Source organism: Mus pahari, chromosome 7, assembly GCF_900095145.1.
Source record: "Mus pahari chromosome 7, PAHARI_EIJ_v1.1, whole genome shotgun sequence".
NCBI classification, from domain to species: domain Eukaryota; kingdom Metazoa; phylum Chordata; class Mammalia; order Rodentia; family Muridae; genus Mus; species Mus pahari.
The window spans coordinates 33239305-33254887 of NC_034596.1; the positions used below are offsets into that span (position 1 = coordinate 33239305).

The window sequence follows — 15583 nt, forward strand, 5'->3', positions numbered from 1 at the left end:
CTGCCTGCCTGCCTGCCTGCCTGCCTGCCTATTTGACTGCCTGCCTGCCTGCCTGCCTGCCTGCCTGCCTGCCTGCCTGCCTGCCTGCCTGCCTGCCTGCCTGCTTGCTTGCTTAACAGCTACCTAAGTTCCTCTAGGAAGTATTGACTTAATTAGGATTTAGGAAAAATGTCCCAACACAGTTAGGGATGAGAATCAATTCCATGAAGAACCAGAGATCTGTGTGTTGAAACTATGATTCCATGAACTGATATGTATGCTAGATCCCATGCAATGCTTCGTGAATACTTGATATGTGCGCTAGACTCCACTTATTATATGACGCATGTACTAGACCCCAGACAATACTTGATGGGTATGCTACAACCCCTTGTGTTAGTTAAAATGCGTGCACACGATAATTGATGCACGTGCTAGACTCCATGTTAGTTGATATGTATGATCAAGTCTATGTATCATTTGAGGGGTGCGCTGGACTCCTCACGACACTTGACCCCTGTATTCTGAACACATCTTACTAAGGTATATAGGTACATAAACAAATGATGCATTAAATAATACCTTGGAACAGGATAAAAACTGCGGTCTTTTCAGATAGATAAGAACCACGAAAAGGGGGTATAGAAATGGAAATAGAAAAAAAAAAAAAAAACATGAATTCTACCTCTCACTCAGGCTATCACTCTTGAGAGCTCTATCAGAACACACAAGTGGACTCCTAATGCATCAGCAGTTTAGAATCTCACATGCTGAACTAAACTGTCTTCTCAGCTACACAAGTACCCTGGCATCATAAAAATCTGCCCTATTTAATTCAGAGCAATTCAGTCTCCTCTGGACTTAGTATTCCTTTCTGAACGCCTAAGTCTTGAACTGTTTGCTATGCAGAATTTCTTGTCCAAGCAGCAGCTCAGAGAACAGAGCCGCCTATGGGCTCTGAGGGGTTTCTAGACTCTGTGCACCTGGGGATCAAAGGCAGGACTTTCAGATAAATTTAAACCTTTTCTAAGATGTTCTCAAAATGTTTACGATTTTTTAAATTTATCACCACACATGGGGGGGTGGTCTTTTCAAATAGGTAATTTTTTTTTTACCATCCTGAAAGTGCGTTTTTAGAAACGATAATCACGTCACTCTGAAGTACGGAACCTAGCAAGGGAACAATACAGTTTACTTTTGAAAGGACTATGCAAAATACTCATTACTGAACAATAGAAGCTGTGCTGCAGCAGGGCCCTGGGTTCAATTTTAAAACGCCTGGAGCCTGGTGTGGCTGCCTTGCTAATCAGGGCACACACTCCTCACCAGCTGGAGAGGCTTGTTTCAGAGTGGCTAGCCTCGTCCAAACAAAATTGCTGTTCACTGAGAAGTTTACCTTTACAAAGTGATAGGAAAGCAAATTCCAGTGTATCCACTCCATTAAAAAAGCAGTTGATTTCCCATTCAAAAGGTTGAGTGATCTCCACATCAAATATTGTACCAAAAGACCTTTGCTTCTAGGTTAGTATTTTACTACTAAAGAATCTTACAAAATGGACAAGGTATGTGTGTGTGTGTGTGTGTGTGTGTGTGTGTGTGTGTGTACACATCTAATCCTCAGTGGCAGAAGATTAAAATACTTTATACTTGGTATTGCATACCAAGAAATAACTCATAAAATTATTATTATTATAATTAAAACAATGTGATTATTGTCATGGCTAATTAAAAACCCTCAATCCTCAATTATCTAAACATAGTTACAAATAATTTATCCTATATGTTGTTTCAACTTCTTAATTCTGGTTACTTGAGTTAAAATATGAAATAAGAGATGAAATGCCATCTGAATTTAGTCCTGGAGCAAAAAAAAAAAGTTAAGTCCTGAATAAACTGGTATATATTTCATATTTCATAAGTTGGTAGACTCAAGTAGGAAATATACATATATAATAATGTATATGATGTTAGGTATATAATTTTTGAAAAGTACAAGGAAATTCACAATGTTTGATCTCTTCTCTAGGAAAATTCTGGTTTTCTTTAAAGGATGAAGGCCACGCCCCTGTCGCTGAGAATCTCTGAGAAGGAGACTGGTTTCCCATCCAAGATTCTCTCTTGCCAGGTAAAGATCCCTGAATGCTTACAGGTTACATTTGAGACGGACTTTTCTCTAGGCAATGAGTAGCTTGGCTTTGGGGAAAAGAACTTGCACTCTGCCACTGACTCCCTTCAAAGGCTGGGCTGCCTGAGGCCTCAGGTTTCTGCATAGGGCTGTGCTGTCACAGTGGGAACTACAGTCAATTATCATACATGAGCCTCCTTAAAAGAGCCACATTTGTGCTTTTACAGATCTGCGAGCAAGATGCCTAGCAGCAGGTGAACTAGGGAACTTTCCAAGTGTTCATAAGACCATCCTCAGGAATATCCATCCTCTCTATGGAACCTCAGGAAAGCCCTTCCTTCCTCCCTACAGAGCCCCAGGAAAATCCATCTGTGGCATGACTCTCCTGGAGGGACTTGAAGGAATATCTATTCACCACAGATAGGACACTGACACACCAAAGGAAGGATTCTATGCATATCCAGCTTGGTCAACCTAAGGCATTAGGGTTCCTTAAAGAAATGTAGGTGACTGAAAGGCAACCACATCACTGGAAGGCCCCACCAGGCACGGGTGATTCATGAGTGCTATATCACTGATATCTTTACTTGGTCAGTCTTCCACTTCCTGGATACTCTAGTACCCACCCTGAGACCATGGGCACTGGGGCACAATTATGTGAAGTTGGGGGACAGCATGAGAGCACAGTGGCTAGGACTTCAAGGGAGGCTCTGGCAATCCATCCCATCTGCTACATGTTACATCTCCTTGAATGCTGAGTCAAGATGAAAATGGTCATGTGGTGCCTGGAAGTTGGTGTTCCACTCTGTTGTCTCAGCTTTTAAGCCCGTGATCTAGTTTCCCTCTTCTCTTCTATGTCTATCAAATATCTCCCCACCCCCTTCACAAGATAGATGTGTATGGTTGTGTTTACCCACTGGAATAATAGAGAACAGTCAATCAAGAAGCTCACCTGGAGCTCCTTAATTGAATTGCATCTGCAAAATCATCTTTGGTCATAAAAAGATAACATTCATACTTTCAAAGATTGGTATGTGCACTCACATGAAGTGCCCTGTGCTAAGCCCACTGTAGGTGTCTCATACAACTTAACATATTATAAAACATTAAACGAAGCCTTCCAAGTTAGTTCTGCTTGCCTCACACAAAGAGTCAAATGGTTCATGTGTACCCGATAAAGCGCCATACATCCCAGCAATGATTTAGTGCTAGGGTTAAAATCAATATAAAAAAATTCCAGATTACAACGAAAGTGGTAATAATATCTGGTGAAATAAAATATTTACTAGTTCCGATCAGACTCCTCATTCCCTAAAATGCACCATTTAAAACCAGGTAATACATTTTGTGGCCACATCTAGAAGTCTGCTAGAACCTCTAGGCAGCAGGCAGTATCCTGACATGTGTTGACTGGCATGTTCTATTTCTCTGCCTAGAAATCACTAGCCTAGGCAGGCAGCAGTATGCAATGAAGACAATCAAGAGCTGTGTACTGAGAAACACCAGATACACATCTAAGGCCTGTCCCTGGGTGAAGGGCTTCAAGCAAGTATTGCTTTTCCCTTCTCTTTCCCACTCAATCTTCTTCAAAGACATTCTCATTTCTAATCATGTGTATGTGTGTGGACATGTCCACATGAGCACAGATGCCGGAAGAGAACAGACACTTCAGATTGCACTAGTGTTGTTACAGGCAGTTGTGAGATATCTGATGTATATACTGATTAGTTTTGTCTACTTGACATAAGCCTAGCACGACCTTGGAAAAATGACTCTCAATTGAGGAACTGCCTCTATCAGATTATCCTGTGGGCATGTCTTGGGTGTTTTCTTTATTGCTAATGGATGCAGAAGAGCCCATACCTCTGGAGGCAGATGGACGTTAAGCTGGTACCCTGAACTAAGTCAGAAAAGTAGTTGAGCAAGCCAGTACATACCATTCCTCCATGGTCACTGCCTAGTTTCCTGCCTCCAGTTTCCTGTTTGACTTCCTAATAAGACTCCCTTAGTGATGGTGTGTGCCCTGGCAGTTGTAAGATAATGTTGCTTTTGGACAGAAACAGGAATAGAAAACAAAGCAGACGGATGCAGGTGCTAGGAACTGAACGTGGGTCTTCTGCAAGAGAAGTATGCCTACTGGGCCAGATTCCCCACCCCCCATTCTCTTCCTCTATGATATGAAAACATTTGCTGAGCATTTTCCTACCCAGCAAGATTCATAAAGCAATGGACTTGACTCCTTAGCGCATTGCCTATCGCTTGTTTGCCAGGAAGCCAGAACAGCTGCTTGATGCAGCTCCAGTGGCGCAGAGCCGATGGATGCTGCTGTTGCTGTCATTCTGTCTCCCTCTTTTCAGGACTTGGACTCTGAGGGTTACATTCTTGGGGACTTTCTGCATTATAATTCCTTTTATGTCTTTTCCTGAGAAAAGTATTCTGAGTCTTTTTAGGAAAGTCTTGAACTTACAATCTCTTCTGCTTTTAGGGAAATAACTTTATCTGGCCTATTTGGAAGTCTTCTTTATGACCTGGAGATCTTGATAAACACTAAAGGAGGCCATGACTCCAAAAATCTCCTTGGGGTATCTTCCCCTAAGCAAATTCAAATGGAACAGGGTAAACTTAGAGATAATTGAAGAACTCCAAGTGGCCAGGCCAAATGGTAATGAATTCAAGGTCTCTTTTACAATACTCTTAGAGCTCTCTGAATATGAAGTTTAAAGATAGGGGGTCATACATGGTACAACATTGGTGGAATAGGACTCAGTAAATAAGATAGATTGGCTAAAATAACATTTTTCTACTGTATAGTATAAATGTTGAAACATATAGTAAAATAAGTTAAGTATTAGTATTTGCTATTCATAAAAGGGCCTGTTCAGAAATTTTCTGTTTGTCTTCTGTGTTTTCTAAGTACAAATACTGCCAGCCTAAAGGCAGGCTGTCATATAAAAATGTGTTTGCCTTGATAGAAACATTCTTTATATTCTTTGAATTGGAATTATAAGACTAATAATAAAAATAAAATCTGTTCTATTTATGCTTTCTAATTGTGACTGAAGCTGTAACCCTGATAGGTAATGAAAAATCAAATACATGACCAGAGACAAAAGGATATAATCTGTACTTTTTGAACAACCATTACTCTGCCGCTGTCCTTTGAATCCTGTATAAACAAAGAAGCAACTTGATCGCTAGTCAGTCTGAACTGCAAGATTCCCCTGATAACCGTGCCTGATTCATTCCTCCCTTGCCAACTCGTTATCTTCTTTCGGGCCACCAAGCAATCCTACTTTGTCTACTATAAGTTTGTGGAAATGTTGCAGCCTGTCATATTCTCGGCTTGCTCGGAGCTCACTAATATTTGTACCTATTTGTGCCAAGAACCCAAATGTATGAATGTACACGTGCATGCATACGCACATACACACAAACACACACCACGTACACAACACATACATACTTACTTCTGAAAGCTAAAGGGCATCGTTCTATGTGACTCCGTTTCTCAGGGGCATCTTTCTCTGTAACTCCATTTCTCTCCCTATCATCTCTCCATCAGAGAACGTGAGGAACTCTCAACCCGTTCTTACACTCCCTTCTCGATGCCATCCTCACCCTGAAGTCTTGACATCAACAAGAACAGGGCCTTTGTTGGAATCAAAAAAGCTCAGCCCAAGAATCCTCATCAAGATAATTTTCAAGGCGATACAACTTTCTCCTTCCTCCCCAAAAAAATGATTTCTTATTTTTGTCAAATTAATAAGAGTTTTCCTACCTTGTTCTATTAATAGCTAGAATAATTTAAAGAAAAAATATACATGAAATAACAGCACAGATTCTAACACGCATTTCAAACTCAATATATTATTCCTATCATTGACATTATTTCTATTACTATTAAGTAAGCTTCAGGAACTGAAATTAGATCTGTTAAGATGTTAAAAAAAAATCTAGTCAATACTCTTACTCTGACTAAGAAAACTGTTGAAGTCAGAATCACAGTGTGATTCAATACTGTATTCTAAGGGGCTGTCATGCGTAGAAACAAATGCCAATGAATTCCACTCTGAAAACAGTTTTGCATAGTTTTATTTTTAGCTTCTCAAAACTGGCCTGATTCTCCTTTTGCTGGATGAAAAGAATTCCCTCTGAAATTTCTAATGTAGCAAACAAAGTTAGAAGAATATTTCTGATTTCAGCAGGTGGTCACAAGCATGGGGTTATGGTGAGAGCCAGCAGTGTTGATGTGACTCAGAATCCTGCCAAGGGCCTAGGGATGGGACGCTGTTCGCTGTGCTGATAGCGCACAAGTGATCTTTCTTTCCTTCTGTGTGGTCCTTGTAGCTAATTTTTTCCTCTGACAATTCATATGCACTTTCTATTGCCTCAAACAGACTGACACATGGGTATCCGATGCTGTGTTCAACCCATGCATTTTGATAATGTCAGGCATAAGTGCAACTAAAGTAGAAGTTAAACCCTAGCTCCAATGGTCTTGGTGTATCAGAAACATAGACAGGTCTTTATGGTCACCTAAAGGCTGATTTATTTCCCTAGAAGTCATTTAATAATGTTTTTATTAAAATATGCCATGACGTTAATAAATAATAATTTGCTATCTAACTGAATCACACATAACAAAGATAATACTCAGCCACCTCACTGACTAAAATGGCAAGCTTCACAGTACAGAGCCTGGGACATTAGCACAGTCACACACCATAGACACCAAGAAGAACGTGGTACCCGAGAGCCAGCCCATCCACAGGAAACATCTCTGATGCTCATAATGGTACAAGGATCCAGAACCAGGGAGGTGAACATCGAAATCAAAGCTAAGTTTCACTCTGGGACTGCTCAAGAAGCAGCACCCAAGCCCTTAAAAAAGAAGAAGAACTGGATGAGAGGAGATATGCATATGTGCACAGATACACACATATGTAGATACAGCCATCTCTTAAAGAGTAACGTTAAGCAAGCAAACAAGAGAGTAAAATGTAATGCCACAAAAATTCAGTGTGCTTCCCATGGCAACTTCCAATAGTCAAATGGCTCTTCCCAGCATAAGTGACATGAAAGCATTTATGGAAACATGTTGCCTTCTATTTTCTCTATAAAAAAATCATTTTTTTCCATTTTATGTTTTTGGTTATCTGTCTCAAGTGCCATTTTAAACTCAAAGTAATCAACAACAACAACAAAAAACCTGTATTGGTTAAGTCATTTAAAGGGTGTTCACATATACTTTGCTAAAATAAAATATTCATATTTACTGAGTGATGTGTTTACCCTAAAAGAAAAAAATAAAATAAAACTGGGGATAATAGCAAACAAAAAAACCAGATACCATACACTTCTAAAAATAAGTGTATTCCAAATCTTCCAGACTTAGTCCCCAAGTGTCCCTCGACTCACAAGAAGTCATGCTGTTTCTCATCTCGTGGATGTGTGACAATTCTTCTCCTATGTCACTCAGAATGACACCAGTGCTTAACTAAGAGCTTAGGATTATTCTCCTATGAGGCTGATGTGAGGGATGGATCGCTTTAATTTATTATGGAGTCTTACATAGTTTCTGAGAGTAACCCTGTTTATGCTAATGTTCCCTGTACAATCCTGGGATAGATGTTATGGTTTACACCACAGTTCACATCTCTATGTTTTGTGTTACTAATTTCCAATGCAGTTTGTGTCAGAGACTAAAGACGGTGAATAAGAAAGAGATGAAAATAAACCAAAATTTGTTTTCACTGGCAGACAACTGGCACAACTGTTTCTATGGTGAACAGTTTCATCTATAGTAGAGTCCAGAGGACTCACACATAAGACAGTTGATTTAATTCAGTTATTTTAAAATAGTGTTAAAATCTTGTGCTACACATACACACACTCACACATATATTCATACAAACTCACACACATACATACTCACACATACACTCACATACATACACACACTCTCTCTCACACACACACACATACTCATACACTCACACACACACACACAATCACACACAAGTCAACTAGAAAAGCCATGTCACCTTATTCAGTGGAGGGAAAGGACGGTACCCTGGGATGCTAATATACAGAAACAACCACATTCGAGAAGGACATGTTCCTCATTATCAGCCTTCCATGATCCTCAAAAGATCAACTTAGGACAAACACTTTATTGTACATATAATAAAACTAAGGCCAAACAAGTCCAAAGAACTTAGCCAACATCTCTTAATGTGTCCAGTTGAGCCTTTGAATGTTTCTTGAAAGAACATGTTGCATTTTTTTTTGAAAATGATTCATTTCTTCCTTTTAATTCATGGAACAATTCTTTTCTGATCTCCGTTAAAAAAAAAAAAAACAAAAAAAAAACAGGCTAAAAACTTCAATCATAGTTTTTGAATGTATTCAGAGATGACAAAATATTTTTTCTATTGTTCCTTCATATTGTTCCAATCTTATGAGCATTTCTAAACACCTGAATGTAGTTCCTTTTTACTTCCGCACTTAGCAATTTGGAGACCATTGTGGAATTGGAAGCTACTAATTGTCTAAAGAAAAAAGAAACAACGTCAGTGGTACACGTTGGCACACTGAAGGCAAGAAAAAGCACTTAATTGCTATGACTTGGGAGCAAAGAAAAGGAAGCAAATGAACACGTAATACAGTTTTGCAAAGAGACACGTGAAGGTGCTCTTCACATGGAGAGGAATGTGAACACATTCAACACTGAGTCCCCAAGTCTGTAATTAGTACCTGGCCCAAAGAGCAAGCAGAGAGTCTCCATAACCTATCCATTGCCTTTAGCTAAAATAGCTCTTACACTTGATGCCAGCCACTTCCTTACATAGAGCAAAATGGAGAAAGGGGTTTCTTTACATTGTGACTGAAATTACCGACCATTACAACTATGTTTTTTAGATGTTTCAATGGTCAGACTACAAAGGCCAAAAGTAAGTAGGTGAAGCTGCCCAGCTCTGCCTAGGAAAACCTATGAGAAGTCCTTTCCAAGGGAAGTCATTTCATTACCTTTTATAGGTTGTTTGTTTTAGTACCTTCCCTGGCTGTGACATCAGCCTAGTTCCTTCTTTGGTCAGGAGCAGAAGGTAACAACATTGGGCACAGCTTTTATGAGAAATGACACTGAAACCTGAACTTACTTCAGGTTTGTTCAAACAGCCTGTGTGTGACTCCTACACAATGGTCTCCTAACTCTGTACTGCCACTGCATCCTGATTTTTTTTTTCAGCCAGCAGCCAAATAGCCTAACAGCTATTGGTTAACCCACCAAAGCTTATTTGGAGCATGTACTACACAAATCATTCCAGATGCTTTGGCTTTGGCCACTTCTACTACACCAACCATCTCAAACTTCTGAATGTACCTGGTCTGCATCAGTCAGCTTTTCACTACTATGAAAATTTCTGAGATAAGCCTCTTAAAAAAGAGAAAACGAGGTCTCATTTATCAATTCTTGATCTCGGAGCATGAGCTATGGGAGTTCTGTTTAAGAACTTTCCCCTTGTGCCAATGAATTCAAGGTTCTTTCCCACTTCCTCTCCCATTAGATTCAGTGTATCTATCTGGTTTTATGTTGAGGTCCTTGATCCACTTGGACTTGAGCTTTGTGCAAAGTGACAAATATGGATCTATTTTCATTTTTCTAAGGCAAAAGACATAGCCAATAAGACAAAAAGGCAACCTACAGATTGAGAAAAAAATATTCACCAACCCAACATCTGATAGAGAGCTAATATCCAAAATATATAAAGAACTCAAGAAGCTAACCACCAAAAACTCAAACAACCCATTCAAAAAAAAAAAAAAATAGGATATAGAACTAAACCGAGAATTCACAGCCAAAGAATCTTGAATGGCTGAGAAACAACTTAAGAAATGTTCAAAGTCCTTAGTGGTCAGAGAAATGCAAAACAAAATGACCCCGAGATTCTACCTTACACCAATCAGAATGGCTGAGATCAAAACCTCAGGCAACAGCACATGTTGGCGAGAATGTAGAAAAAGAGGAACACTCTTCCATAGATGGTGGGATTGCAAACTGGTAAAACCACTCTGGAAATCAATCTGGAGGTTCCTCAGAAAATTGGAACTAGATCTACCTGAAAACCCAGCAATACCATTTTGGGGAATATACCCAAAAGATGACCCACCATGCCACAGGGGCACATGATCCACTATGTTCATAGCAGCCTTGTTTGTGATAGCCAGAATCTATAAACAACCCAGTTGTCCCACAACAGAAGAATGGATACAGAAAATGTGGTTTGTTTACACAATGGAATACTACTCAGCTGTTAAGAAAGATGACATCCTGAGTTTTGCAGGCAAATGGATGGAACTAGAAAATATCATCCTGAGTGAGCTAACTCGGACCCAAAAGTACATGCATGATATGTACTTACTAATAAATGGATATTAGCCAAAAAAAAAAAAGTGCCAAATACCCAAGATACAGCCCACAGAACTCAAAAAGGTCAGCAAGCTGAAGGGCCCAAGTGAGGATGCCTCAGTCTCAGTTGGGAGGGAGAAGAAACCAACCACAAGAGGGTAAGGAGGGACCTGGGAGGGAAAAAAGATGGGGGGTGGCACCGGGAGGTGAACATGATCAGGTATTGGGTGGGAGAAAAGGACTGAAATTCCTGGGGGTACGAAGAAAGAATGGAAACATGCAACTTGGGGAGGTAGGAGGTTGGGGGGACCCTCCAGAATATACCAAAGACATGGGAGGTGAGAGACTCTCAGGACTCAAAGAGAGGGACTTTAGATGAAATGCCCTACATTTGGGAGAGGGAACTTGTAGAGCCCACCTCCAGCAGAAACAGGGCATCAAGTGAGGGATGAGGTTGCCATCCCACAGTCAAAACTCTGACTCATAATTGTTCCTGTCTGAAAGAACTGCAGGGATAGAAAAGGAGAGGAGCCTGAGGAAAAGAAGGTCCAGCAACAGGCCCAAAGTGGGATCCAGTTCAAGGGGAGGACCCAAGGCCTGACACTATTACCAAGGCTACAGAGCACTCACAAAGAGGGACCTATCATGACTGTCCTCCTAAAAACCCAACAAGCAGCTGAAAGAGTCAGGTGCAGATATTTACACCCAAGAAATAGACAGAAGCTACTGACACCTGTGGTTGAATTAGAGGAAAGCTGGAAGAAGCTGAGGAGAAGGGTGAACCTGTAGGGGGACCAGCAGTCTCAATTAACCTGGACTCTGGAGATCTCTCAAACACTGGACCACCAACCAGGCAGCACACACCAGCTGATATGAGACCCCCAACACATATATGGCAGAGGACTGCCAGGTCTGCATTTAGTTAGAGAAGATGCACCTGACCCTCAAGAGACTGGAGGCCCCAGGGAATTTAGAGGTCTGGAATGGTAGGGGTGGAGGGTGGGGAATGTCCTTGTGGAGACAGGGGGTTGGGGAGGAGGTATGGGATGTGGAACAGTTGCAGAGTGGACTGGGCAGGGAATAAAATCAGGAGTTTAAAATGAATGAATGAATGAATGAATGAATGCCAAATAACAAAAAAAAAATGTTTATTTTGGCTCACTTTCAGGAAATTTGGTCTGTGGTCTCTTAGCCACTCTGAGCCAATGGTAGAGCAAAAGGATCACAGCGGTGAACACACAGTCAAGGTTATCTGTTCTCTCATGTGGCCAGGAAGCATAGGCAGACACAGGAAGTGGGTGGCAGAATATTATCCTCATCTAGGGCATATCAACCATCACAATTTCCTCCCTCTAGACTTACCTCTTAAGGTTCCACTGCATCCAAACAGTGTCACAGGCCAGTGGCCAAACTTCAATCTGGCCTTTGGAAGACACTTAAGATACGACAAATACAATAAACACTCTCCCAGTTGTCCTCTTCCTTTCATGCACATGGACAGTTTGCATAAAATGTCTACTCTAGATGACAAAGGTTCACTGGCCATTCCTCTTAAAGTTAGAAGCAATCAGACTTCAATAACAAACAAGAGAAGATCAAATTGTGAGCAGTAAAGATTTCCAAACTCTGAACAATGATAAGCAACAAGAAAGCAAATTTTGATTCCTATCAGTTTTACCTCTTCATTTCGCAATTTGGAAACTGCTGAAATTTTGACGCTATGGATGATATAGAGCAAAATCAGAGAAGTGCCATTACTGGGGTGGGCAGGGGAGGGTGTCTCACCTGTGAGCCTGGTTGTGATGGATTTCCTGGGAGTCAAGCTATCTCTGGGTATGGGAGGAAGTCTGCCCCTGGAATAAACAAATCAATGAAAGAGAGAAGTCCCTCATTTCGGTGACTGGAGCAAAGACTAAGAAGAAAATGAACATATTATACGGCTCTATGTATACAAAATGGCTAGAACAGAGCTCACTCTGGCAGCGAAGCTATAACCCCTGTAACAGGAGGTGGAAACAAGAGGACCAGCAAGCTGTCCAATGCCAACCTTAGCTACATAGCAACTTGAAGCCACCCTGGGCTACTTGAGACCCTGTCTCAAGAAAAAATTAAATGTCATAATAGATCACTCTAACAAAGAAAAAGTATAATAGTTGAGAGATGGAAATATTCAAATATCAAAATGTTCTTAGGTTGGTATGGTTACCATGGCAGTGACACAACTCTGAGCATAGACTAAAGAAATGGTTCAGTTTACATGGGTGAAATGTATGATGTGCGAATTATATCTCAGTAAAGCTATAGCCAAAGAACACAGACACATTTTGGTAAATAGAACACCAAGAAAAGCATATTTAAGGCGTAATTTAGTAAAGTGTGTGAGTCTTCACATACACACACACACACACACACACACACACTACTGCTCCTCATGCCTGTTCTCACAGCTCTGAGACAACATGGCCTTTCCCACCTGAGAGGCTTGCTGTTCACCAAGTATTAAGGCCAGTTGGTTTGCTTGAATTTCTTTTGGTTTTTCTCTAGCCACACATTATTCATCCTCAAGAAATCTCTCTTCTTACTTCTACTTCCTCCAAGAGTTTAAACACAATTCGGCCTACAGGGAGCAACACAGTGGCTCCCCCTCTGAACTGTGACTTCCTCCTCCCTAACAGTGACATCAGTGTTCAACTACACATTCAACCGTGTGAACATTTTAACTGTCTTCCCCTCCAGTGACTACATGACTCGTGACGGTAAGAGCTACACCAGTTTTACACGCTAGGAAAGCTCACAGAAACAGTATGGAGAAAGTGTCCACTGGATAAGTAAGAAGATTGATAATACTTAACTGGTCAACACAAGGAGTTCACGGCATGGCTTCCAAGTTAGATGTAATTTAATGTGCAAAATGGATAAGTGGGAGGAAAAACATTCTAGTCAACAATATAATGAAATCAAATGTCCCATTTTCTTCGTGGTTAACCATTTCATTAAAACCAGACAGAATCTTAAGTCAAATTCAATCTGGTTGAATTTAAGTACCCACGCTTTCAGGTATGTTAGTATAATTAAAACCCACTAAAAGGCTACTCACTAATAGGACTGTTAGTTGGTAATTTTTAAAAAGGACAAATAAAAAAGTCCTTTTGGCATTGAACTTAGTATCTAGCATGAGATGAAAAGTCGGGCTACAACAATACTAAAATTCACCTTTAAAACATAATAAAAACAAAAGAAAACTAAACATGTGAAGAAATGCTTCATGTAGTATATATGAATTTAAAATGTTTCCAATACAAAGTTCAGTGTTCAAAAAGAAAATCTAGGCATTCAGTGAAGCTTAAGCAGTATGGATTTTAGCTACAAAGTCTTCCGCCATAGCCACACAAATAATAGACAGGAAGAAATCACAGGATTCAATCCCCACCTTATCACAGGGTCAATTTGTTCAACATTTCTCAAAGACTAGGGACATGGATTTTATTTGTTTTCTTGTTAAAATGAAATTCAGAGAGAGGGAAACAAACACATCATCTTTGGAAGATAATCCTGTAAGAGTCTTGGTCTGCACTGGTAGAATGGTAAAGGGAAGAAGAGGAGGCAGGAAAGGCATAGGAGATGGCACTTTAAGATGAAGAGGTGGGTACCATGAGGGAAAGAGAAGGAGGGGAAATCAATTCTCCGATACATTAATTATAAAGAATAAAGAATCATGGCACAAATAACGACTCAGTAGGTAGATCTCACACATAACCCTGTAATTTAGTTAAAACGTGGTATCAAATCCTTTATTCCTGCTATGCATATTGTGTGTGTCTTGGAACACTGCAGAGGCCGCCTTCCTGGAGCTACTGTTTCTGTCAAGAGTCTGCCCAGGATTGACATGCTTCGAACAATCACTTGTACATGCTACGGTCCCGAGAAAAACTCCAAACCGAACAACCTACAGCTGAGTCTTCCCAGTGCTATCATAGGGCTCAGAGGCCATTCATGTTGGCTCTGTCTTGCTTCACACCTGGGAAAGCTTGGGTCCCTGGAGCTTAGATGTGCTGCATTCCTATCATCACCGTTAGCACAGTTTCTGCTCAGTGGTCCACAAAGTTTGGAGCACCAATTAAGGTCCCTAGAGTAATCAGTCATTATCCTGATGTTGCTACAGTTTTCCCAGCCCGGGGTCTAAGACGTTCGAGGTAAAGAATTGTTTCCTACAGTTTGCTTCAGTAAGGTTAGCACACTGTTTGGATCCACCTATAGTGGTGGCTCTGACACAGGGAACTCTGGCATCTGCAGCTGTATTCAGAATGTAGAAGATATGGCAAAATGATTGTAGAAGCTTTACAGTTTGCTAAAATTGAAAATACAGCTCATAAGTGACTGGATCTCAATTATGCACTAGAGTTTTATGAACTATTCCGAAAATTTGTGTTGTAAAATGTGCAAAAAAATTGCCTACAAAGCTTATGATATATACATAAAGAAAAATATCAATAACAATTAAATTTCAGGTGGAGTCTAAAATACCGTTAGTTCACAAAATGGTTTCATTAGAGACAAGCACACTATCAAAATAAAAAACTAAAAGAATGGCTGGAAAACATGTATTTGCATGGGGTTTTAAATTATGACTTTTGATACTTCTCTGAATTGAAGTATTAATTCCAGTAGTTCATTTTATATAAATATATAACTGGCAAAATCTAGTGCACAAAGCTATTAGCAATAATAAACAGGCTAATCCTAGTTATTGCACTATTAAATTAAACACTGGATGTTTTGAACATCAGAGGGATTAAAGTTCTCACTTACCAATCTTGAGCAACTCAACTTAAAAATCCAAAAGCAAAACCGAGGATTAGCCCAAAGTAAGCAGGATCCCTGGGCAGCCTTAACACTAGAAGAAGCCAAGAGATAGAAGGTATGTAAGCAGGGCTACCAGATTCTACAAGGAAAGCCTAGTAATACAGGATGCCCACTTCTGGTTTTGGTGGCAGTGGTGATGGTGGTGATAGTGGTGGTAGTGGTGATGGTGGTGATGGTGGTGATGGTGGTGGTGGTGGTGATGGTGG

The 15583-nt window shown here is 40.3% G+C and overlaps 1 protein-coding gene across 11 annotated transcripts in view; it reads right to left on the reverse strand.

The window, feature by feature from the left end:
• The window catches only part of Hdac9 (histone deacetylase 9), an 822768-nt gene that overhangs the window by 762750 nt on the left and 44435 nt on the right, over nucleotides 1-15583 (reverse strand). For 9 of the 11 annotated variants that reach the window (XM_029540516.1, XM_029540526.1, XM_029540520.1 and 6 more), the window contains exon 2: nucleotides 12300-12367. The exons of 1 other annotated variant lie outside the window; for it this stretch is intronic. The gene's annotated coding sequence lies outside the window, so the exon portion shown is untranslated. Of the gene's footprint in view, nucleotides 1-12299; nucleotides 12368-15323; nucleotides 15388-15583 lie in introns of those variants that run through there. One more of the 11 variants, XM_029540517.1, reaches the window with a different exon arrangement.